General features: G+C 42.7%; 2 protein-coding genes across 2 annotated transcripts in view; both read right to left on the reverse strand.

Annotated features, from left to right (window-relative positions):
- rps2 (ribosomal protein S2) overlaps positions 1–25,446 on the reverse strand; it is a 196,996-nt gene that overhangs the window by 94,365 nt on the left and 77,185 nt on the right. The window lies entirely within an intron of this gene.
- rai1 (retinoic acid induced 1) overlaps positions 1–25,446 on the reverse strand; it is a 53,244-nt gene that overhangs the window by 27,551 nt on the left and 247 nt on the right. The gene's annotated exons all lie outside the window — the stretch shown is intronic.

A 25,446-nucleotide genomic window follows, 5' to 3' on the forward strand; every position in this document is an offset into this window, starting at 1 on the left:
ACGGCCCATCTTCGGTGCAGCTAAATCGCAGGCCAGAACAAAAGACAGAGTTAGTCCAACCAGTGCATTCTACGAACAACACAGTACCTACTACCCACAGTTGGTGGTGAGGTTTGCAGTGAGGACAATCAAGGATATGCCCGTCATGCAAGGGTGGTGGTGTGTGCTTAAACACGTTGGTGCGTCTGTCTCTTGGTGTGTGTGCACTGCCCGCCATGCGTGACTAGACAGAGTCAGGTGTTCTAGGAGGGGCGTTGGAACAACAGTGTGCCCATATGCTTGTGACTGAGTGGCAGGCACAGGGAGGGCAAAGCAAGTGGGGAGGGATCTGCATCACGCCTGCGGTGCATGACTTCATCCCTCCTGCAGACAGAGAGGGCACCGGGACTTGGTGAAGCTGACTGAGTTAGAGAGTGTGAAAGGATGCTGCTCGGAGGAAAAAAGGGAGAGGGTGAAAAAAATGAAAGACCTAAGGTACAGAACAACACACGAAGAACAGAGTGAGAGAAAATATAAATAATCTCTGATATTACTCATTCTCTTTTTGTGCTTAGTTTAGCTGTAATGAATGCCTTCCTGTGAGTTTTGCACAGCATCCTCTCCCAGAACTAGGCAGAAATAAACTTTTATGATTATCCATCAAATGCACATGTTTGGTAAGTACCCTAAATCTTTAGCAATAAGTCCATAAGACTCTAGTATGAGTGTGTATTTGTAGTGCAAGTCTTTGAGAGCTGAGCTGACACTGTACAACACTGAGGCTTGGTCAGGGCATGGAGTTCCACCTTTGTAAATTCCTGTCTTGGCCTCATCTGAACACACACAGACATTTTAAGAGCCTCTCAAACACACATTTCTAAATCTGTAGGGAGATTTATTGGGATCATGACACATGCTTGACAGCATACATCTGTAGCCTATATTACACACACATGCAAGTGCACCACATTCTCATTATATGTAGAGAGACTACCTCAGCAAGCTGCTGCATGACATATGGAGACACATGCTGAAAGTGCAACAGGGGATGCTGGTGGTTGAATTGTCTCCGATGACTGCGGACGTGGAACAGAATTGACACTGAGACACAATTTCACTGTCTAGCCATTTATGCTAACTTTCCAACGATCCATCATTTAAAGTTCGCCTGGTTATCCGCTCCCCCTGCTTTCATCTATCAATCAATCCACAGCCAATTAGTGCCAAGGCTTCCTTGTATCCTTGGCAACACACCATTGGCTTCCTAATGTATATCCTTGTAGGCACCTACAGGGCTTGTGCCAGTGTACTTGACAGCAAAGTGCTCTGGTTATTGCAGTATTTTCACATAATTTAATCATTAATAAACATTCATTTTGAGACATTCGTTTACTGAGAATAAACAAGCCTATGAGAAGATTGGCTGCAGAGCCCAAAGTGTTGAATGGGGTTACATTTCAAAGAAATGCCGCTTCTCTTTAAACAAAAAAAGGAGCTGTGGCATTTTGAGCTTTTCGCACAGGCAGATGGTGGAAGGAGGGAAGGGCTGATGGTAAAATGACTTCCAAGATGTTTATCCTTTTCAGAAAAACAGAAGGGAAAACAAATACATATGGAGGGAGAAGAAGGAGGAGTAGGAGGGATGAGTCGCCAGAACTTCTTTGTCAGTGGAGTCAGTGTATGTCTGCAGAAGATATGTACTTTTCTTTAAAAGAAAAAGGCTATTATTTAGACTGAAGTTAAAACAATATTTGAAATTTAACCTTCAATGCACCTGATGTATGTTAAGGCCTGGAATGCACTTCAAGCTGATCTATATTTAATCTAGTAACCTCATATGAGTTTAGGAGTTTTGGCCGACATGTTAAACAGATGTTAGAAATCTCAGTGACTTAATGATACCTGGGAGAGGTGTTCACTTCCTTTTTCACCCCTACTATATCCTCTATTGCTTCTTCTTTTCATCCCATGGCCATCTCTTCTCCTCTGCAGCCTGCCCCTACCTGTCTCATTTGCATAGGATGCCTTATTTGCATACATATGAGCTAAAGAGAAAGGGATTTGTGCTCTGGAAAAAAAAAGAGAGGGAGTGGGGGGTGGAGGTGGAGGCGAGATATGCAGGCAGGCGGCTGCTGATGAAAAGAAATGAAAAAGGGCCCTTTCAGGAGAAAACTGCATCCGCAACCCCTCTCTTTCTCTCCCCCAGCTTTTTTTCACCCTTTCTCTTTCAATTCTGTTCTCGCTCTTTAGGTCACACCTTAGAGAGCGCCTGCAAAGGCCCCATTAACGTGAAATATCAGGCTGAGAGACAGAGGGTGTCAAGACAGAAAAAAGGAACAAATAGCTGGTAAAAGAGAGAATGCAACATGGGCCAAGTAAGAAGAAGAAAAATAAAAGGGGGAAAAACAAAGAAGGAAAACTGACAGGTAAATATAGCAAAGGAGCTTGTTCATATCGCCTATCTATTCCCTGCAGCAGCCTGGCTTGGTGTTGCTGCGGTGTTGTTGTTGTTGCTGTGGTGGCGATGGATGGTTTCTTCGGCAAAGCAACACTGATTGGCTGTGAAGTAAACCCCCCTTTTGAGCTCCCCACAGGCCAGCTCTTCCCCTTCAGGACGGAATATGACAGGCCCCTCCCCTTCAAATGTGCATGAGTGTACACACACACACACACATGCATACAGTTCAAAAACAGATAAACATATAAGGGTATTGGTATGTTTTATGTGTACTGGCCAAAACCTTCTAAACCAGTTAAAATCGAAGACACAAACAGACACCTGCAGCAGCTTTTATTAAGTGTAAACCCCCCTCTCTGTCTCAACATCAGGCCAACCCAGATGCAGCCCATAGAATCCGCCTTGATTGCACACAAACAGCCCCATCTCTGAACACACTCACACACACAAACGACCATATTTATCCTGCTCACGCTTGCTAATTGCTTGCATCTAATAACCTGGTGCAGATAGAAAACAGAGCAGCGCTCTCTCTTGTCTCTCGTCTCCCGGTGGACAGAGTCCAGACGTGAGGCAACTGCAGAAGCCTGGAATATGAAAAGGCAGCTGGAGATAGGAAGAGGGCAGACACAGATGTATGTGTGTGTGTGTGTGTGTGTGTGCGTGCATCTGTTTGTGTGTGTGCTCGTTCTCTGGTCTTTGTTTGATCTTTCCACCCAGGCCAGCAATAGTGCAGCGTATCCAGAATAATAATGTATACACACACATAATCTGAAAGAATGCATGTGCATCTGCAAATTACACCCATCACGTCACATGTCCCTTAGATACAACAGTTTTTACATGTATGTTTGCGAGTGCACTCACATGTGCAACCACTCATGCGTGAGCCATCTCCTGTATCATCAGGACCCGATGGAGAGGACAGAGTTGGAGGTGGGGGCGATGAAAGGTGGCAGGGGGTAAGGAGTGGAGATGAAAGCATGAGAGGGAGGGCTGAGGGTAAAAGGGCAAAGTAGGGATGTGAGAAGGAGAAGGGGAAGGGAGAAACAAAGGGGAGAAGATGTGCCGAACTGGGTTGAAGAAGAGAGGGAAGGACAGATGTGCTGACTGCTGATTGGAGGGAGAACAAGAGCAAAAGCATGTGAGGGAGGAGAGGAGAGAAAGAAAGCGCCTGTCACCTCTAGTCAGTGGCTATTAGAGGCAGCAGCAGCTCTGAGACACCATCCCTCATTCTGCTCTGCCAGTGCTGGCACAATTAGACACACACACACATGCACACCCTTATACATCCATCTTTTTTTCCTTCATGCATGTGTGTGTGTGGCTGAGACTAATTGAGTGCGTGCATCAGGCTGTGTCTGAGCTCAGTTTTTCTCTCTGCCGTTCTGTGTTTGTCTACTGTGTGTGTGTGTGCATGTAATGAGGAGGGAAAGAGCGAATGTCCTTGTGTTTGATCTGCTTGTGCGCATGCATCTGTGTGTGTGTGTGTGTTTGTGCCACTGAGGGCCCCGTGCCCAGGCCTGAGAGTGACTGATAGAGTCCATGCCAACTTGAGCTGCATGCCACAGTCTCCACGCCTGCACCCTCGTCCTGCCACTGCCAGCGCCTCCGTCTCTCTGTGTCAGTCTGTTGGCCTCCTCCTCCTCCCTCTCATCCTCCCCTCTCATCCCTTTTCACTTTTTATCTCTCTGCTCACGCTCTTTCTCCATCTCTTTTTAAAAAATGCTTTGGCTAAACTGCAGCGTCTTTCACACTGTCTCCCCAGCGTGCTGTCTTTTTTTCTTTTTTCCCCTCTCATTTAATCCTGTGAGTTCTCTGTCCAGTCCTCTCATCTTCACATCTTTTTAATAGTTGGAGCTTTCTCTGCCCTCCTTTAATTTCTTACACCTATGATGTCTCTTGTGGTTGATCTAGAACACATTTCATAACAGTTTGTCTTTCTTTTTTTACATGCCCACCTCATTTTTCTCTTCCACCTCAGAATAAACCTTTTTTTCAGCCTTTTTACTATTCCTTCTTTCATCTCCTCTCCTTTTATTTTTTCCAACATCAATAATTTATTTTCCATATGCTGCCACTAGTGGCAGCTGTTTCTCATTTTCTGGTCCATTCATAACCACTCTCCACACTATATCCTGATCCTCTCTCTCTCTTTTTTAACCTCTCTCCATCTCTGAGATGTCTCTATTCAGGGCTCTCCTTCCCTCTCATCAGGGTCCTCATTATCCAACCCCTTCCACCGCTCTCCTCTTCCGTCCTTCCGTCCTTCCGTCCTTCCCTTCCCCCTTCCCTCTCCTTTATCACCTGCTTCTCAGCAGTATACCTCCTAATTTCCATAAAGCCTTGCAGCCTGCCTGGCTCATATCTGCACCACCAAGGGGAGCATGCACACACATGCGCGCAGATCTGACACAGCCGTACACCATACATTCCTCAATCCAGAGACATACAGGTCAAGGAAGATAAGCTCATGAAGAATTTATGAGCTCGCTCTCACGCATTGGTACAGCCGCACACTCATTTAGGGTATAATGAGATTTTGCCTCTGCTGTATTCTTCTCTCCATCCTCTGAGCAATATCTCTACAAATGTGTTTACAATCATTATTTATATATGCAATAAAAACCATTTTGGTGGCAAATTAGAGACTGCTAAGTCTTTAAAACCATTTGCCGCTTTCATTTATCCAGTCTTTCCAGTTTTGGCTCTGTGTGTATTTCTGTAGCACGCAGAGAGCTATTAATCGAGAGACTGAGGCCTATTCTTTTCCAGCCTCCCCATCACAGCTATTGAGACAGAACCTGTGACTGAAGTGTGGAGGCTGATAAAAGTCAGAGCCTACTGGATGGATTTGGGCTGCTGACCGCTTGCTCTTACTGGCTATTTAGCTGGGGGAGTGCTCATTACGCCTTACTGGAACAGATAGAGCTCGACTGCCTTGTTAGGATGTGTTTGGCTGTGTGTCTTATCTTTAAAATGCTGTGTGTTGTGTGGTTTCACGCACCTTTCAATGCAGCATTGTGCATATGGAGCAGAACACGGTTTTTACAAGGCACACAACAACAGAGAAGTGAGAAGTCGGGAAGAGAAAGCCTGCTTATTAGGCCACCGATGGCTACAGTATTTGTGTGATTCATTGAGAGTGAGGCGAAGACACAAAAAGAGCAGGAGACAGAATGAGAAAGAGAGAGATGGATCGAGCTGTGAACTGGGGCGGCTCAGGATCAGGCCGTAGGATGGAGGATAGCTGTCTGCTGTCCTAAGGGAGAGGGCTTGCTTGTTATTTTAAGGACGGTGACTCTTGCTCACCTCTTATAGAATAGATAGGAACACAGTCTAACCTACACAAGTTATCACTGAGCAAGTGAAGCTGACAGCACAGAATGCCCCAGCAAACACAGTGCCTCAGAGGTCTATCTGTCTCAGGTAATGGGCTGTGTGAGTTCACCCCCATCACCTGGAGACAACACCACTTGTACACATGGCTTGTGAAAACCTTTGTGCAACTTTTCTTGTGTGTAAATATGAATGACCTCATCTGGTAAGTGAAAAAAAGAAAGAAGGCAAAAGCGATCACACGCATGAAATTTCATTAACATGTAAGCAGCCTCTGTCTTTGCGGGGGTGTCAGGAATACGCTGACGTGTGCGCACTCGTGCATGAGGCAGTGGTGCCTGTGCAGCCTTGTGACTTAGTGTGTGTGACATTTGACATACTACAGTGCCTGCACTGTGTCTGCTCTATGGGACTAGGGCTGCTCTCTGCTAGCATGGAGGCACACCCCCGCTTACACTCGTCGCATTGCATCTCATCACTTCACATTTCTTCTCTCATTCTCATATTCCCCTTTTATCCCTGTTATCATCCTCTTATTGACTCACTCTATTTTTGGCTGTGAAAGCAGGTATTTTATCCTGTTTCTTTTTCATCCCCTTTTGCTCTGATGCTTCTTATGTTTCCCCCTTTTTCCTCTTTTTCATGTCACATATCCTCCTGTGTTATATCTAATTTGCTCTCATTTTACTCCATTGTTTCCTCATTTCTCCTAAATTTTCTTTCCTTTTTTGTCCATCACTCAGTACTCTCCCTTCCCTTTTTTCTGTTTCTGTCCTCCCTCTTATAGTTTGCTGGTGTTCAATGTGAAATTGGGCAAATTACCTTGCATCAGTCTGCTTCTCTTGGCTCAATAATTTGAAGTAGGTAAGCTGGGCCTCTATTTAGCAGATGTGTGTTTGTGTGTGTGCGTGAGTCACTGTATGTTTGTTTACAAAGAAAGCTGTAGGAGGGTCAGTTTATGAGTCCTGGTGTGCGCGCGTATTCACTTGCATCCGCACCCACATGCTGATAACCACACAAACGTGTGCACGCACACATCTGCTCAGCGAGTACGCCAGTCGCGCACGCTCCCGCGGCCTACAGATAAACAAGTGTGCTCATATCTCCCAGGAAGTAACCATGGCAACCGTCGCTCCCTCTCTCTCTTCCCCTTTCTCCCTCTGGTTCATTCTGTGTCTCCCTGACTGAGCCGCCCGGTTGGCTGGCTGTCCTGGAGGCAAGACAATAGCGGGTTTCAAGGCCAATGTCACTCTTCACTTTTTTGCTCCCTGTCTCCCTCTCTTGCAAAACAAGGAAAGCAGGAAAAAACTTCTTCCTGTATTGATAAATATGATGTCACACAGGTGGGATGGCAGCCATGCAGAGCAGTGCTAAGGAAACATGAACAAGTATGTAGTCAGTGAGTTTCTTGCAGTTCTGCTCCATCTTTTTGTCTTCACCCCCCCCCCCCCTTATGCTGCCCTCCCCTTCTCTTTTTGTATAATGTGGCCAATTGCCTTCTTCCCTTTGTAGGGCGCGAGAGGAAAAGGGGATTTCATGCAGGCTAACTAAGCCCCTAATCCTCTGTTTCATGCCAGTCTCCCTGTCTCACTCTCTCTATTTTTGGTTTACTGAAACTCTTGCCTTTTTAACAATATGCAGAGGTGGAAAAAAAGTATTCTGATTTCTCTATTTAGTAGAGATGGTGCAACATGACCACAGATTTGGAGTTGTGTTTTAGTTGACTTTGTGAATGTAAAACTAATGTTCTCACCATATGACTGTTTTTTTGTGCTGGATTATGGTAACATTCTCTACACAAATGCATGTCCACAATGATTACACTGTCTTCCTTACACACAATTGCAGGTTTTACGCTCAAGTTAAATGGTCTGCCCTGTTCTGTGGACTCAGCTATTGCTATATTTTCATTTGCTATACATTTCTGATACATTTTCATCTTATGTACAGACCTACATCCTTCAGCTAAATGTTTTGCTGTTTTATGTTTCTTTGCCTTACCACTACTTTCTTTATGTCCATAGATACACTTTTTTGTGGAGCTCTCTATGTGTGTTTTTAACTTGACATGTTCAAATTAGTTTTTAGATCTTAATAGGATAATGTGTCATATTTTGCTACTGTAGGGAGTTGAAGAGGTTGCTTTCAAAGTATAAGGGAGTCTTTGGCTGTATAGCTGTCTCTGTGTCTGTCTGTCTCACATCTTTCTTGCCTGCTCTGAATGACTGCAGCTCAAACAATCATTCTGTCTTCAATGTGTGCAAGAGGGCAAGGCAGAAGGAGAGGGAGAGAGCTGTCAGACACTCTCGCTAACCATCTAATGGGTTCCTATACTGAACTGACATTTGAAGGCTACAGGAGCATTAGTCTCGATATGAAAAAAAGAGAGACGAGAAAGACGGGGAGAAGGATTGGATATGCAGCAAGTGTGCAGAGCAGTCGGCAGCTCTTATCAATGCATCTGTCTATCCATCCGCACCACGCGGCATCATCGCCTCTATGATCTCCACCCACCCAAGTCCTCCCCCTTCATGCGCCATTCCTTAGTCCCCTTCTATCTATCTATCAAGCCCAGGGAGAAGAGAGGGGAAGGGCAAAGATGAAAGGAAGAAGAAGAAATACAGCCAGGGGTTGAGCCAGAAAGGGCTGAATGAGCACATAGGGAGAGGAGGGTGAGAGGAACAGAGGACAGGGATGTGAGCCAAAGAGGAGAAGACAGGAGAGAATCTCAGATGTTTAATTCAAGGTATGTCCTGTTGCAAACAGATCCGTGAGACTTGAGAAAGACAAACAAGTAGAGATAAACAGAAGGCAAGATGGACATTGAGACTGTCGGATACATGGACAGAGAGGGGGACAGACAGTGACAAAGACAGGCAGACAGAAAACAGGTAGGCTGTCCAACATCTCTTTCCATCTGACAGCAACTTCTGAGCTGCTTTTCACCAAGTTTAGTGACACCAAAGACTTGAACCTCTCACAGTCCTTTTACCCTCAATTTATCTTTTACCATTTGTCAGTCCTGGTTTTTACCAGCCCTCTTTCACAGTTCCCATTTCAGTCTATTGTGAGCCATTGAAGGTAATTTATTTTGAACTGCTACAGTTCCGTGAGCAGAAGTAAGACTGCATTGCTGTGTTGGCTTGGGGCAATTAAAGGAGCTGAATGGCTTCTGAAGTTGAATGAAAACAACCACAAACAATCATCAGACATAGCTGCATGCAATTTCATGCTCAAAATGAACTCAAAAGATACTAGAGGAGGCCACCAACTGGTGTCAGTACTTCCTACCTTAGTAGGTTCTCATGCTTACTTTGTAATATTAGCACTAATTGGTGGCAATACTATTGGTTTTACAATATAAACCCAATTTATGATTGTGATGAGGCCCAAATGGATAATTTAATACAGGGGAATTTGAACCAGAATCGTATTAAAACCTCCGATTGATATGATGACGTAGGCCTTTTGTTCATACCCTTAAATACATCCCAGTATTATTGAATTGCACCGAATTTACCCACGACGGCTTTGTGTAAAGTACTGCCCCTGCAAAAGTGGCAGAAGGGAAATACAACTCAGCGTTTCCACATCAAAGCAGACGTCTCTCTCAACAGTTTCCTTCAAGACGCAACAACAAAGTCATAAGGGGTAGGAAGGGTGGTTATATGATGCTACAATGCACATCACCTTCAATCATTTATGCTTTCATTATGCATGCACAAAACCAGTTATGTGCAGTTAAAACATACACAAAACACTTAATTAATTTTTTTTTTAATTGTCCCACTTAGGGCCAAAATGTATTGATTTTACAAAGACATCATCACTCCCATAGATGCCATTTTCTGGTTGCCTTGGTTACATGCTAACACAACTACAAAAAAACTTTGTCACTTTCTGGTAGGGTTTAGTCACTAATTTCACATGGTTGTGGTTAGATATCAACTATGGTAAGGGAGGAAATTGATTCTTTTTACAACAACTTTTACCTTCATGGATATGGTTTTTACAGCTCACATGCTGTTGCTCTCCTGACCACCAGAGAATGTATATTCTTCAAACTTAATTATATGTAGTGTCAGCCTGGATGATAAACGCCCCATGAGGGGCATAACTAAGTGGAGAAGAATCTCTTTAAACTGATTAAATAATAATGATATAATAATAACAGTGATAATAATTCAAGTACAAATTAGTGCCTTGAGTTAAATAAAATCAAAAACAGAAGCTGACCTTTTCTAAACCCCATGAATGCTTGATGAATATGGACATACCATCTCATGTTGAATTGTGAATGCTAAATTTTTCTAACTATATTTCAAGTTAGTATGTAACAGACTTCCTTTGAAGAGTTAAAAATGTCATCAAAATTATTTAATTAAACAAGCAGTTGCTATAGAAAGATGCCATCTCGACTGCGATCCTTTTCTAATACGTCATGTAACATTCTAAGAAAGAAGAGGCTATTGTGTAAACTATTTCCAAGGTATGACACAACATGTTCAGCAGGACTACTGATTCTTTGATGAACATTTGAGACCATTTGAGACTAAGAAAATTCAAATAACACAAACACAGACGTCTGACTTGATGACATACAAACAGCCTCCTCCTCTCAAAAAGAAAGAAAAGGAAAAAAACAAGTTCGTTTTCTTGTATATTTGTGTAATTCGCTACTTGTGATTTTCTGAGGAAGTTTGACAGAAATCAAAAAAACTGGAAAGCCCACCTGCCTTAAGTTATAGTTATTGCATTCACACACAACCCTACAGATATAACTATGTGTGGCTAACACTGGGTAGTCACAGGTCAAACAGACAGACATGGACAGCAGACTCGGCACAGATTTTGAAAATTAACTTTGGTAATAAAGTGGAGTGAAATGCCTGTAGATACTTGTATCTATGACCAAAGTGAGCACCTCTCTGTCTCTCTAGTTTCGTGTGTGTGTCCATGTGCCTGTGTACATTTAGACTGGGCTGTAAAAGTTGGTTGTGCATATGTATATACATACACACATTAGAGTGTATGCACGTGCATCCACATCTGTGTGTGAGAGTGTGTGTGGGGAGGTGATAAGCACCTGAGCCCTAAGGCAGCCTTCAGATTTCCCCTCACGTCCTCGGTGAAATCAGCCCAATCACTGCACTGTCATCTGCCTGCCACCAGAGAGAGGCCTGCGCCGCATACTGACAAGCTCATTTGACTAGCAGTGTGCACACACATGCATACACACACGTAACCGCCTGTGCACACATGCACAAGCGCTCACTCACATATACCCTCTAGGCTTTTACTTTCTCCCAAAATTGAGTTCAAACAGAACTCTATGCGAGACATTTGTTTGGTTTTTTTTCTTTCTTTTTTTTTTATCATGCAAAAGAGAGAAAATGCTTCCTTCTTGATTCATAGCCAAATCAAAGTGTCATTGTTCACGGGAGGAATGGAGCCTGACTGCCAGCTGAATACTTTAACCCCAACCACATCATCAAATAACTTATTACCGCTCAGATAAACATCCTTGCTTATATGAGCTGTATTCAAAATTAATCTATTGTGGATGGCAGAGGAAGCTTAGCATTGATTTCAAACAATTTACTGGATTGTGTTATGATTACTTTGTTGGGAAACTTGCTTTTTCTCCAACTGGTTTGAAGGCAGGGCTTAGGTTTAAGCACCACAAGCCAAGTTAGTTCCATTTCATTCAAGATAAGGCAGACATCTTTACAACTGATAGCTCCAAAAGTCAGCAATTTCAACCAAAACAATCCACATGGAGAAGCAGGAGGACGAAAAAAAATTAATATTTGATATGAGAGTGAGTTTTGTCTTCAAGTAAATGTACTAGTACATAATTGATAGGAAATGTTGTTTGGAGGTGGGCCTTGTTTGAACTATGTGGGCATGAGTTAATTATTAGTAGAAAAACAAGGAAAAGAAAAGATCTGATTCACAAAAGTGTTCTCAAAATGGTGACATGAGATATCTGGCAAGAAAGAAATTTAGTGGAGCTATCAACCACCGTGCTCACTCTGGCTATGTTGGTCTATAGCATAAATGGTTACAATTACCCAATAAAGGCTAAAAAAAAAGTAAATTTACAAAAGGTTTTGGCACCAAAATCGTTGTTTTACATCTGTGTCAATCTTTTAAAATCACGACATGCCAATAGATTAATTGAAACTGTCGGACATAATCAAAAAAGTTGTAAAATTACAACTTTTTCAAGCTACCAAAGATAGTTGCCTACATTTTCCTTAATCCTTTTTTGATTATATTAAACTGTCACAAAAAGTGATATAAAAACCATGGGTTGTCATGCTAGAGAATCAAGTTAGAGTCCTATATTATCCAAAGACTTTTTGCCAGTCTTGGCTGGTAAGGATTAGGCATATAAAGAACATGGTTAGGTTACACATTAATACAGTAAATACACAGTTAGGGTTAGGGATACAACCCTAATTGTTAGTGTTTTGGACAGGTGGACAAATGTATTGATTACATGTTCTCTTGTGAGAATAGTCTGAGTGTACATTGCTTATGCAAGATATCACAACTGGGCTGGCAAAGAAATGCTTTTAACCTTTAATCTTTTAATGTAACAACATGGGTGTTTTGAAATTGTCCTTAAATGTAAGCAATAACTAAAGCAAATGCATGTATGGTGGAAAAATTACAATGTTTCCCTCTGAAAAATAGCTGGGTAAAAAGTAGAAGTAAAATGGAAATGCTAAGAAATATACGTTCTTACAATTATACTTAAGTTATTGTGTAAATGCACCTAACTTCTTCCACAGCTGATTAAATCTCATGCGCCCTTTATTAACATAGTCCCAGATGCAAACTCATTGCCGTGAGCACTCACACCCCTTGTCTCCTCTACACTTACGCACAAATACACAGAGATTGCAGAGACATCCTTGTGACCTAAAACTGTCCCAATAGCAACATGCAGCGACAGACAGTCTGCGCACAGGGAGAGGGGCACATTAATGCCACGCAAAACTGGATGAACAGATGTGAGTGGGGGTGTCTTCATGTGAAGTTCACCAGTGACCAGCTAGAGGGAGAGGAAACAAGGAGAATATATAAATTTTCGATGTGTTTATGTCCGTCTAGGTTTCTGTGCTCGCAGGATGACAGAAGCCACACAGAGCGCTGCTCTCTTGTCAGTGTGATTAGACGGCTGCTCTGAAAGAGCAGAAATGGAGAGAACAGAGGGAGGGATGGAAAGAGGGGGGAGCTAGTGAGAGACCTCCAAGAGAGGCAGAGGATTGGAGGAAGGGAGTCTTCAAAGAGCACGAGACCAGGTGGCTGACACATACTGTATTTCTGTCTTGCTCTCTCTGTTTTCAACTCACTCACTTCTACCCCCTCACACACACAGACACACACACGCACGCACAAGGGTGCAGTGAGGTCATTTAAGCCCTGGCTAACCCTCACGCCACTGTCAAAGTTTCGGTTTCACATGAGCACAGACCCACGCTTCACCTTGTCTCTCCTTCCTTACCCCAAAGGAGGCCGAGAGTGAGTGCGTGTTTCGATGTTTGATGAGAGGTTTCCATGACAACAACAGCACCGGCAACCCCCATGGGCTCTTTTACATATTCAAGTGCAACAGTGTAGTTGAATTACAGCAGGAAATTGAATGGTCCAATCGATAGGGTGGTCAGAAGGGGCAGGGGGAGAGAGGTGCTTAATGGATGGATGGATGGAAGGAAGGACAGACTGAGGAGAAGATGGAAGAGGAGGAGGGAGTGTTCGCTGACAGGAAAGAGGGCTGGGGATGATGCAATGGGCCATCATTTCGTGTATGACTGGGTGTGTTTGTGTGTGTGTGTGCTCCTCTTTTTGGGCGACCCATTTTTATTGTCCTCTAGTGGTTAAAAAGAAGGCTTCTGAGAGACTCTCCTTGTGTGTGTGTGTGTGTATGTATGACATGTGTTGGTGCATGTGTGTGTGTAGCAGTAAAGACAGCTGTCATTTTGCTGCTGAAACCGTCAGAATCACAGTGACATTCAGCCATCCCCAACACATCCATCGCCACATTGCACACGTAAACACGCCCACTGCAGACGCACACACACATACAGATACTCTCTGATGCAGGCAGACACACTGTCTCAAACACCAAGTCAGTTTAAAGGGAAAAGAAAGAGGAAAAACACAAGAATATAAGTTTGTAAGTAATCAGTTTAGACTGTTCTGTTGTACTCATTTGAACCCTAGAGTTATATCATCACATCTATATTTAGCACAAGCTGAGAAAATAAAAATCACGGATCTTGTTCTTTAATTCAGGTATTTTATTCCCTTAACTAGTCAAAAAGTGGCAATTTACTCTGCTTTAAAGACTGTTAAACTAAATTTGAACTTGGTCTTTTCCAATTCACATCAAATAAATGTGTTATGTTATTTTTATGTACTTTCTGAACTGACAAGGGGTATTGCAACGTACATATAGATGAAACTGTATTGAATTGAATTGGTATACCATTATTAACTAATTGTGATATTAAAATAATGTAAATTAAATATGGTTGACAATGCAGATATGAAAATATTATGAATTGATGTCAGCTGATGAAATCAAAATATTATAGAATACCGTTTTTTTTACAGTTTTAAAAGTTATAAAACTCCAAAAGTAAAAAAAAAAAGATGAATCAGCCACCAAATTGCATCTTGTGATGGTTAGTACACAAAGCTTAATTAAGAAAAAAACTACTGATATAGCCACTTTTGATCTTTTACATAGCATATTTTACTATAACAACAAAAGCTCTTTTCCAGTGACATCCATTTCATTCCTTCATTGTTCTTCTGTAAGTTTGCGTTCAAATCTTTTCAAAAAGAGGACATGACCATAATCACAACCTTCATTATAAGTGCTCTGGATCCCCTTTGTCTAGCTGAGTGCACAGATCTACTGGAAACATATAACCTGTCGCCCACTTTCTCAGAGGCAACCTGCTCTCTCTGCTCCACTGTTATGTACATCTGAGGGCCAAGGAAGATATAAGCATCTGTAAGTCACATGTAAAGTGGATCAATCACCATTCTATTATGATGAGTGAATGAGGGTGTGCAGAAAAGTAAATGGTACTACATTATGCAGCTCAGTGAGTTTTCATAAATGAAGACAGCCTCTGAAGCTTAGCAGCACAACAATATATTCACACAAACATAACATAAAGGGGGGGATGCTGACTGTGTAGATTTGGTGGTTTATGCAGATGTGTGCAGGTTGTGATCTTAATAATGTGTTTTTACCATGTTTGTGTTGGCATTAAATGTGTGCTTGGTGGTGCATGCACGATACTCTGTTTAAAGAATTAAAGGTTTTTCTGTAACCCCCAATAGTTCGTTGAATTCACAGATGTGTCTGAGCAAACAGGCCTGATTTTGGTGCAGTGGCAAATACTGGACTGGAGATGAGGCTGTTATCAGCAGCTGCTGTGACAATGGAGCCCCAGTGGTCAGAGGGACAGAGGAGTGCGATGGGTAGAGGAGGAGTGACAGCAAAATGGGGGAGGGGGTAAGGTCTGCTGGGGAAATCAGTGATGGGGAAAATGGATGGAGGCGAGAGGGGTGGGGGGGCACTAATGGCCCGAAGACACAGCTGGCTGCAGATACCCAAGGACAGAGACACCGAGGGAGACGGAAAAGGGTGAGGGCGATGGAGGCACTGGGGGGTGTAAAGAGGATAAAAATAGAGGGGGGAGAGAGTGAAAGAGAGGCGTCTCGTCATCGCGAGAGACAAGGGAGGGAAAGTTATTTTCTTGTCACAGCCTTTTGCATCTGTTTGGCTGCGATGATGAACATGTACACACAAAAATACACATGCACACAAACAAACACAGGGATGTTGCTGTCACGCATGTCAATGAATTATCCACGGAACAATAGCAGCTCTTCTTATTAATGAACATAAACGAGGGGACAAAGATAGAAGGTGGAGGGTAAAGCAGCATGAAATTCTCTGATTGCCTTCAATTTCAAACATTTATGGCAATAATTACCATTTGATTAGACTATCTTAAATCATTTGTCAGTATTCTACCTTAATGATGCACATAAAAGGTCATTAGATATTTTCACTTCCACTCCAAAATGCTTGCTGACTGTTGTGCAATGAAACTCATTAATCAGTAAGAGTGCCCGAACCACTGTGCATTTCCTACATTACCCATAACCCCTGGATCCTCTCAACATTGCACCTCAGCTGTTAACCTTGACGATGACATTATGCACACTGAATACATTAACGAGGAAAAAGCACGCGTGTGCTTGCATGTGGCAGCTTGATGAGAAGAGAATAAGCAATCATGCATCATACCAGAAAGTGAGATGAGCAGAGAAAGGAAGAGTGATATAAAAAGATCAGACCTAATAATGAAGTGTAATGGTGGTGAAGGTAGCATGCTGAAAGGGGAGACGGTTGGTGTTAGACTAGCAGATGTGAGCTGAAGATGAGAAAAAAGGAGAAAGGAGGGAAAATATAGAAAGGGAGAGGAGGTGGGAGCGAGAGGGAGGAGGTGTGGTGTAGGATCACCACAGAGCAGAAGAGAGAGTGATGGAAAGACTGAAACAGAGCTTAGACACACTGTGAGACGTCTGCACTCACCAGCCAGAGGAAGAGGGGAATAAGTGCAAAGCATAAAAGGTTAAAGAAAGGGGAGCTGGGGAGAGGAAGATGGGTAGCGGAAGAGGCAGAGGGAAACAGTGAAAGATGGAGGCTCTGAGGGAGAAGATAAAGAGAATGAAATGGGGATAACTCAAAGGGGGAAAGAAGGAAGAGGAGGGGTGGAGGCTGCAGATTCTGAAATATGGAGATGTTACAGAGACATGGTGGAGATACAAAGAGGGATGGAGAGAAATGTTCATTTTCATTGCAGCATGACAATTGACCTTACTTACTTGCTTTGAACATGAAGTAAAAAAAGTCAATTTGTTTTATTATTACAAAACAGACACAATAACCAACTGAAACTGCTGGGCAAAATTTCTCATTTATAGATGGGGACTGGATCATTACTGGATTTGTTGACACTGATATGATATAGTTCTTGAAATATACATCTTGTACACTTGCCCATCTGTGCTTGACTTTGTGTTTATGCCCAGTATATGCCCCTGGAACACAGTTTTCCCACCACAAAAGTATAATAAGAATATTAAAATCACTACACTTTTTAGATTACAAAATCATTACGTGCCTACGTCTGCCTTTCAGAAGCAGATCATGCTACATTTCAAGGCTCCAAAAACATTATATGCCTGTGTTTTCATTCGCAAATTGAAACATGTTTCCATTTTTCATTACATCAAACTGTCACAAATGTGATTTTGCACAACTACTAAATGTTCAAAAATGCTTATAAGGAGGTCGGATGGGTGGATGGAGGCGTTATGCTGTGGACTGTAAAGCAACAGAACCAAGTTTGAGTCTGAGTATTGTTCTATAGCTTTTCACTTGCTTTGCTGTCAGTTGTGGTTGGTTAGAGAAAGAAAAAGGCCAAGAAATTAATAAATACGTGCTTACAGATTACGCTTCCCTATTATAAAACAAGAAACATAAGTATTACATGTTTTCTTGTGAGACTGTGTTGGCCTTTGTAGGTGTGTTTGTGTGTCAAACTGTATGAATAAATATGGCCACAGAGATAGCTCAGGGTTTGTTGACTGCTCTGATGTGCAAACTTGTGCCAGCGCGCCTGCAAAGCTCATGACTCACTCTCTGATATAAGCTAACACGCTAAAAGCAACACTGGGCCAACGCTAACCTATTCTAATTTAATGCTGAGGACAAAACTGCTTAGGTAGCTGTGAAGTGCTGCTAGCCAGATCTAATCAGGCCATCTTGTGTGTTTTTTGCTGATTTTTAAGAAGATCGATGAGTGCCAGAGCGTTCGGTGTTGCTTCATGCTAATAGCACTGACACAGATTTTGTTATTAGCCAGCAAGGCTAATGTATTGTAATGCATTCCATATTGCCTCTTTCTTATACAGCCAGTATATGTGTTTAGCATCCTGTCTGACTCACCTGAGATCTCATTACAGATCTCTTTGGCTGTAAAAAAACGCTGTCATTGGCCTTATTTCATTCATCCATCCATCCTTCATTCCATTCTTTGTCTGTCTCATCCATCTCTCTCTCTTTCATCTTTGCCCCCTTCTCTTCTGGTCTTTTTAGTATGCATTGCAATGTGGCCTACGGAGGTGAGAGTCACTGCTTTTGCATGTGTGTGTGTGTTTGTCAGCCTAGATCAGATGACAGGCATGCGCTTGTGTGTACGCATGTAAATCCCAGTTTATGGGTGTGCTTTTGTATCGCAAGGAGGGACGCAGTTGAGTGAATTGGAACTTGATCTTGATTTTGTTTGCATGCATATGTATGCAGGCACAAACATGAGAGCAACTGTTAATTCACTCAATCACATACAAAAACATTTATACTTGTACACTGTTAGGCTATATTCTTGTATTAGAAGGGGCTTATATGCAGCCCAGCTTCTGCTTGGTTAATCTGTGTGGTTTGAAAGTGTGAATATGCATGTGCATCTGTGTGATTGATTACTCTGATGTGCTTTTACAGTTCAGAGGACAGCACTCTTATTCCCATTTCTTTTGCTTGTTCTTTTATTTGTTTAAAGCCTCTACACACATGGTTTTTGCTCTCTACAAAAGAGAAAATAGATATTCAATAAATTTTGTTCAGTGTGGTGGAAAAACATTGTAACGAGTAAGATGCTTGATGATATCAAAATAATAATTTAATTTTAAAATTTGGCTTAGGTTTATCGATCATCTGAGCCTCAGGTGACTTTGTGGATGATGTGTAAAGATGAGGGTGTGTGTGTACTTTCATACTGGCTACCATGGCTACGGGCTACGGGAATTATTAGCATCTCTCCCGTGTTTTTTTTCCACTGCATGAGAACATCAGCAATTAGCCAGGTCCCATCTCTGCCCCTGCCAAGCTGCCTGTGTTTGGCTGAATGAACAACACAACTTGAGTTGTGGCTACCATCTTGATCACAAGGCCCTCTCTGACGTCTGTGCCATGATTGTCTTGTTTATGTTTTTTTCACTTTGTGTTTTGTTCCTTGTCTGGAACAGTTTGGCTGATTTAGCACAGCTCACCATGTGAGTTGTGTACTGCTGAGGACAGTCTCTTAGGGCATTTATTTTATGTGCCAAAGCTTGACTGTTAGTTCCTAGTATTTGACGCGTGTTTGACGTCTGAGGTGTGTGGATGCAAGTACATGTGTGTGTAGGTATCCAAGGTGATGGGGCAGTAGCTCTAACAATAACACTCTGATTAAAATAATAAAAAAAAAAAACAGGAGAAAACTTCTCTGCCTCTGCACTACATCTACCTCCGCAGTGCTGCAACCTCTTCTTCAAAGAGGCACAGAGAGAACAAAAAAGCAAACAGAAAGAAAGAGAGATAAGAGAAGTAAAGCAAACATAGAAAGAGCAGGGGATGACAGATGCTGAGCAGCAAATAAAAATAGCGATGGAGGATGAGAACCAGTAGGAAACAAACTGAAAAAGTGTCAGAGGGACTCCATTATCTCACCAACCATTATTTTTGACATTGTCTGCCATCCTCATACCAATCCACCAGCCCTCCTATCACCACAGCAACACTGCTTTGTCTGCGCCCATTGGCATACCGACGTGGCCGCTGTACGCAGATTTGGCACGAGGCCTGTACCCACTTTCAGATCACACAAGCAGGGCAGCGTTCATTGACTTCAGCGCCTGGTTGGCTTACTGTGTGGCGCTAGTTGCTATGGAAGCTAATTCAGAGGCACAGAACTCACTTTGTGTCCATAGAGGCAGTCAAGCAAATCATACACGAATAATGTGCAGGCACGTACACACACATTTAAGCAAACACACACATGCAACCTGGCAACAGCACTGGCTATTGGGTATGGCTAATGCACTCAGCATGGACCTAAGAGGGAATGCAAGATTTTTAGATAAAAAAATTGTTCAGAAATACGTGACATAAATATTTTTTGACCATTTCTGAGATGCTCATAAAGTTCTCTCAAGCAAAAGGTCAGTCTGTATAGTCCTAACTTCTCACCCTTGTGAGTCTCATATTTGAACCCTTATTTGCCAACATCATATACAAAGGAAGGCAAACATCACCTATGCACCAGAACACTACTCTTGCACTTTATGTCAAGCTCCAGTATTCACACACAGACACATCCTCTCTTATCCTTTTATTTTCTTCTTGAAGGAAAGCAAGAATGGAGTCATAGCTTCTTCCAAATCTTTACATTTGTCTTTGTTTGCCATTGTTCCAAATTGAGCAATCATATTATCAACGGAATCACCGGAGAAAATTGCAAAGAAAAAAATGTATTTTTATTGACCAGGAAATTCATACACAGACTATGATCATGTAAGTGTGAGATTGTGTGTTTTGCATGTGTCATATTCTGCAGCACTGTTCCCTATTGGCTTCTTTCCTCTCACTTTTTCTTAATGCTGCATTATGTAACTGCAGCAGCTGTTTGAAGTCACAAGAGGGGGTTGGTGGGGGGTGGGTAGAAAACTTTTCAAAGTGGTGCTGTTGCAGTGTGATCTCAACGCAGGGGAGAATCTTGTGACAGTGTCTGCTTCCAAAACAATTCTTGACAATTGTCTAGTCCCATCAGACACGCTTCCTGTGAGCGCTAATTGCCTTTATTTTCACTTCCCTGTTTCTCTCCATGAACACGTGGAAATCTATTTCCATGTCTGATGTACAGCTGTTTCCCACAGACTTTATATAATATGGACATAGTCACTTGCTAAATGAAAAGAAAGGCAAATGCAGATGTGACTTAAAGTGCAATATCATTGACAGCCACTAGGCACCTGCTACAAATCACCCTGAATTAAAAAAAGACTCCAAATAAATAATTGTCAACTTCTCTCATGGAATACTGAGTCAGTCCATTTTTCCCATAAGTAATCATGTTGTCATTGATTAGATATTATATGTGCTTCTTTTCTCTTTCAGACTCTTTGATCACAGCTAAAGAGAGGCAGACCTTGTTTATATGGTTGCACACTCAGATTCAAGTATCTTCTAACGCACACAAAAATGACCCTACTTGCTGGTTATTGGATTGAACAGCTATACAGACAGTAAACTGTGTCCTCCAATTGCACACTCACCCCAAAACTTTAATAAGATAAGCATATATTATTCTTCATATGCTTGTGAAGCAGGAAATGTGGGTGAATTCCGGTACACACTCACAGACCTCGCTGATGCTGAGTGAAAGTTATGACTTTGCATTGGGACAAAAATACACAGCCACGGTCTTTTCTTTTCTTTTTCACAGGAGTAAATGTGTGATATATTTAGTCAGTTAAGAAGTTAGCAGTTTCCCTACAGGTGAATTCTACAAACAACCTCATTGAGCACATACACCATTGTATGAAAAGCATTCGTCCTCAATTACATGCCGCCTTTGAGGCCTCACACCAACACTTATTAGCATGGATACGTGCAAATGTGTTGATTACTGATCTTTTACAAGCGCTATTTATTCGCCTCTAATGAGGCACATGTGATCAAATACACATCAGTGATGAAAGATGGCCCCTACCACCCTTGTTTCCCCTCTTTCTGTCTAGCAGCAGCAGCACTGTTGTAAAGCAGTGTTTTGTTGCAGTAAGCCTGGGATAAGATGATGGAGTGCACAGGGGGGAGGGGGAGAAACAACTGAGGGGTGACGAGAGGAGAAGAGAAGAGAAGGGAAGAGAAGGATGAGGAAGGAAGGAGAGGACAGATGAGAGGAGAACGAAGGAAGAGGATGAGGATGAGACATGAAGGACAGTTGATGAACTGCACAGAGCTGGACATCAGCCAGATCCTTTTAATGAGCAAAGTGCTGCACCCAACACCACACACCTAATTACACACACACATACATCCCCCCTCTATCTCATACACACACACTTTCAGGAACCTTATTTTTGCCTTCCCTACTCTGCAGCATCCCGCCATCCAGCACTAAGTACTCCCTCCAGATCAAACAAGCAGCTCACAGTAACCGGCATACAGATGAGCCTTTCCTCTCCCCCTCCTCCTTGCTGTCTCTCTCCCACTTTCATCACAAACCCTGTCTTCTCTCCCCTGCAGTAACCTCTTGTTCTTCCTCCCCCCATCCCCCTATTCCTCCCCTTTCCGTATCTACGGCTGATGTTCCCCACTCTCACGGCGAGGAATACATCAGTCATCACTCAACAGACCCACTACACTGACACTGCCCTGGCTGGCCCAATAAAAACACATTACCTGCAAACTGCATTTGGTCTAGAGTGGGCCTGACATACACATAGAAATGTGTATACAGACACCCACACACACACACTTGTGCATGCAAGGAACAACTGTGAGTAATCAGATCTAGGTTAGCAGCCATGGTATACTGTTCACTGGAACAGCATGTACCTGCCCCCTCACACTGCATTCAGGCTGAGGTCCTGGAAATACACTGTGGGTGTGCGTTTCTGTGAGTCCTTATGATGCCCGTGAAAATGGGGACTGCGTATTAATGATTGTGAGAGATAAGAATCTCTTTGGGTTTGTAACTGTGTTAGGGTTTTAGTGCGACATCATGTTGCAGGCCATATGTTTACGCTTTGGCGAGCATGTGTGTGTGTGTCTATGTGTGTATACTTTATGTAAACACATAAAACGTAACGATCCATGCAGTAAGGCTGTAAGAAATGACAAAAAAATGCAGGCTCATGCTGCTGACTTTCAGAGGAAAAACAAACGACAGACACGAAGAACTGTGTTATTTTTCACAAACACTTAAGTTACAGTGGACTTTTGTGCCCGCTTTTTATGTTTTGGTAAAGTATATTCTTTGAGTTGATCTGGTCCATATGGACTGTTTTCTGTGTGAGATGATATGCGGTCTTCATGTTGCTATCTGGACAAAAACTCACAGCACTAACACACTGCAGGATGAGCTGAACAAGCAAGCCTTGATTACCACATTGACAATTCACTGTTAGCCCAAGCTCTGAGCACTTGGAAGCCACAGGTTCTGTCATGTGGAAATTATTTTTGAAAATTTGATGAGTTAGAAATTTGCATGGTTATATTCATCACTGCTTAACAGTAGGTTGCTGGTTCCTGAGCTTAGAGAAGGGTCTCCCCACCCCCCCACTCACCTGCAGGGTCATACGTCCCTATGCACAAGATCTGTATGTATTATGATTGTGCTAAGCTGCTGCTTTATCACATCTTGACAGAGGAGTAGTGATTTGAAGTAAGATCCAGTACTATTTATAAAAGGAGACACAAATTGTCAGTCACTATAAATGTAGATTAAAGACTATGAGTCATAGGTGGCGTGTCCACACTCATTAGCTGACTGCATGTGTGTGTGTTCTTCAGTGCTGCTGCTGTGGTCTGGTTACTCCTTGAAGCCATGCTTGTGTTTGTGCCACTTCTCTTTAATGAGGGACAAACATTTTCTATCTCTGACTCTCTGTCTGCTTAATAGCAACCCACAGTAAATGACCATGAGCCTCCAGGGCAATTAGATGGGACTTGGGGCTTATGGTGTGTTGCTTGGAAACTCAGAGACACATGAGTGAGCAAACTAAGTCTACTGAAATCTGGTTAAAAACTGTGCTAGAGCTGAGCCAGCAGATATAAATAAGGGTGCAGATCAGTGTTTAGGCAGAAAGATTAAGAGTAAGGAGGGAAGACAACCACTAAGTGTTGTACATTTTAAACAAGGAAGTTATTTTGTTATTTTTTGCCATTGCTTCTCATTCTCCCCCTTTTTAAATATTTTTCTCTCTTCTATCTTTAGCATCATATATTTGTTATGATCTGAGACTAGGATACATGAAGGGGACGGACAGAAGAGGAAGAGAGGGAAACACAGAGGGGAGCTTTCATCTTTCATTTCACCACAACAGTGAGTTGCCAATTTCAGTATGCCCTTTACTGACCACCACACACCTGCCCGTACCGACACACACACACGCAGATCCCTGCTCTCCACATGCTTCGCAATCTCAATTATAATCAGCCTTCTTTCATTGTGTTGCATCATGCAGGAAACCCTCTGTTAGTCTCAATATGTGTGAAGGAGAAAAAAGTCAGAGGAAAAGAGAGTGGCGTTTTAATGGGCTTTAGTCTGTGTCTGTAGTGTTTTTTGTGTGCACCAGCTGCCTGTCTGCAGCAGTGTTTATGTATTTGAGGTACACTGATTCGCTGTGCCAAGCCAGGGTGCTGGCGCTCGTCTTATCTGTTTTTTTTGACAACACAAACAGTGCAAGTACGCACAACTCCACTGGCAGTTGCAAACACCACATCTGGTCGGAGAGGACATTTGTTGTTACTGTTTTTCTTGTATGCAAAGATACGCATCCACACACGCAGCTTATCCTGGTGCAAGTGTTAATGTGTTGACGGCAGCCCTGCTGTTGGATTGCTATAGGGGATCATCCTCTCATCTTCCATTCATATATTCTTCTTTCTCCTTCTCTCTTATCACCGTCCCCCTCCTGCTCCATCATTCTCTTATTCCTTCTCTTGTGCGCACATTGTTGCTATCTTTCTAAGCACACACAACGACACACACATGAACACACACACTCACTATCTCACCTCTGTTTTTTCTCCCTGACACCTCTCTACACCCTCTGTGTTGTTACCCCTCCTTCCTGTTGCGCTGCTCATCCACACACACATATTGTCTTTCTCCACCTCCCTCTTGCTTTATTTACTCTCCCTCGCTGTCACACCTCTTCCTCTCAGCTCTCCTTCCTCCCTTCTTCTTTCCCTGCACCTATCTGTCTCACCTTCTGGCATCCTCTCTTTCACTCTTTTCAAAGCCCGTGAGGCTGTGGGCAGCATCACTTTCAGTCAGCAGTGACACTGCAGTCTCAGTGCAACCTTTAAAGGCACACTTTTGCGTAGCTCCCTCTGAAGTGAGCCTATGCAGCATACTGGATGCAAAAACACACACAAACACACAGACTCCATGCCAGTATGCATGCATGACATTCAGCATGCATCCAAGACCAGAAGATACCAGTTGATGCTGTACTAAAAATAGAACATGAGCTTTAAGAATCTCATAGAAGGTCCACAAAGATATACTTATAAGAAAAAAACTAGAAACACTCACAGCACAATAATAAGTTTAATGCTTGTGGAAGTGTGTAGAAGTGTGTGTATTTCAGATTCCGTCTTATGCAACAAGCGGAGTAAACAGCATGCTATGACACATCCCTGCTCTGACATATAGCGTTCTGTTTTAGAACTACGTCACACTAAGGCTCAGAGTGCTGAACGCAGCAAGGGAGAAAACAAACATACAAACAGATAGACAGAGGGATGCAGATCATGCCACCCCTGAATTCATGTGTTTTTCAGGCTGACACAGAATTTGTGCTCTGTTTTTTTTTCTTTGGCTTGTTGTTTGGACAGATGCTGGTGGGAAACGAGGTTGAGGCAGGTGTTTGAGAGTGTGTGTTTGTATGTGTGTGTGGGAGGCAAACGTTTCCTTGACAATGAAAATAGAACGCAGTCCCATGAGAGACCCTGCTGTCCTCTATTCGGCATGCACACACAGATGCAGATGTACACACAGACAAACACACACATACAC

The sequence above is a fragment of the Leuresthes tenuis genome, unplaced genomic scaffold, assembly GCF_036924035.1.
Source record: "Leuresthes tenuis unplaced genomic scaffold, fLeuTen1.0.hap1 SCAF_17, whole genome shotgun sequence".
Classification (NCBI taxonomy): domain Eukaryota; kingdom Metazoa; phylum Chordata; class Actinopteri; order Atheriniformes; family Atherinopsidae; genus Leuresthes; species Leuresthes tenuis.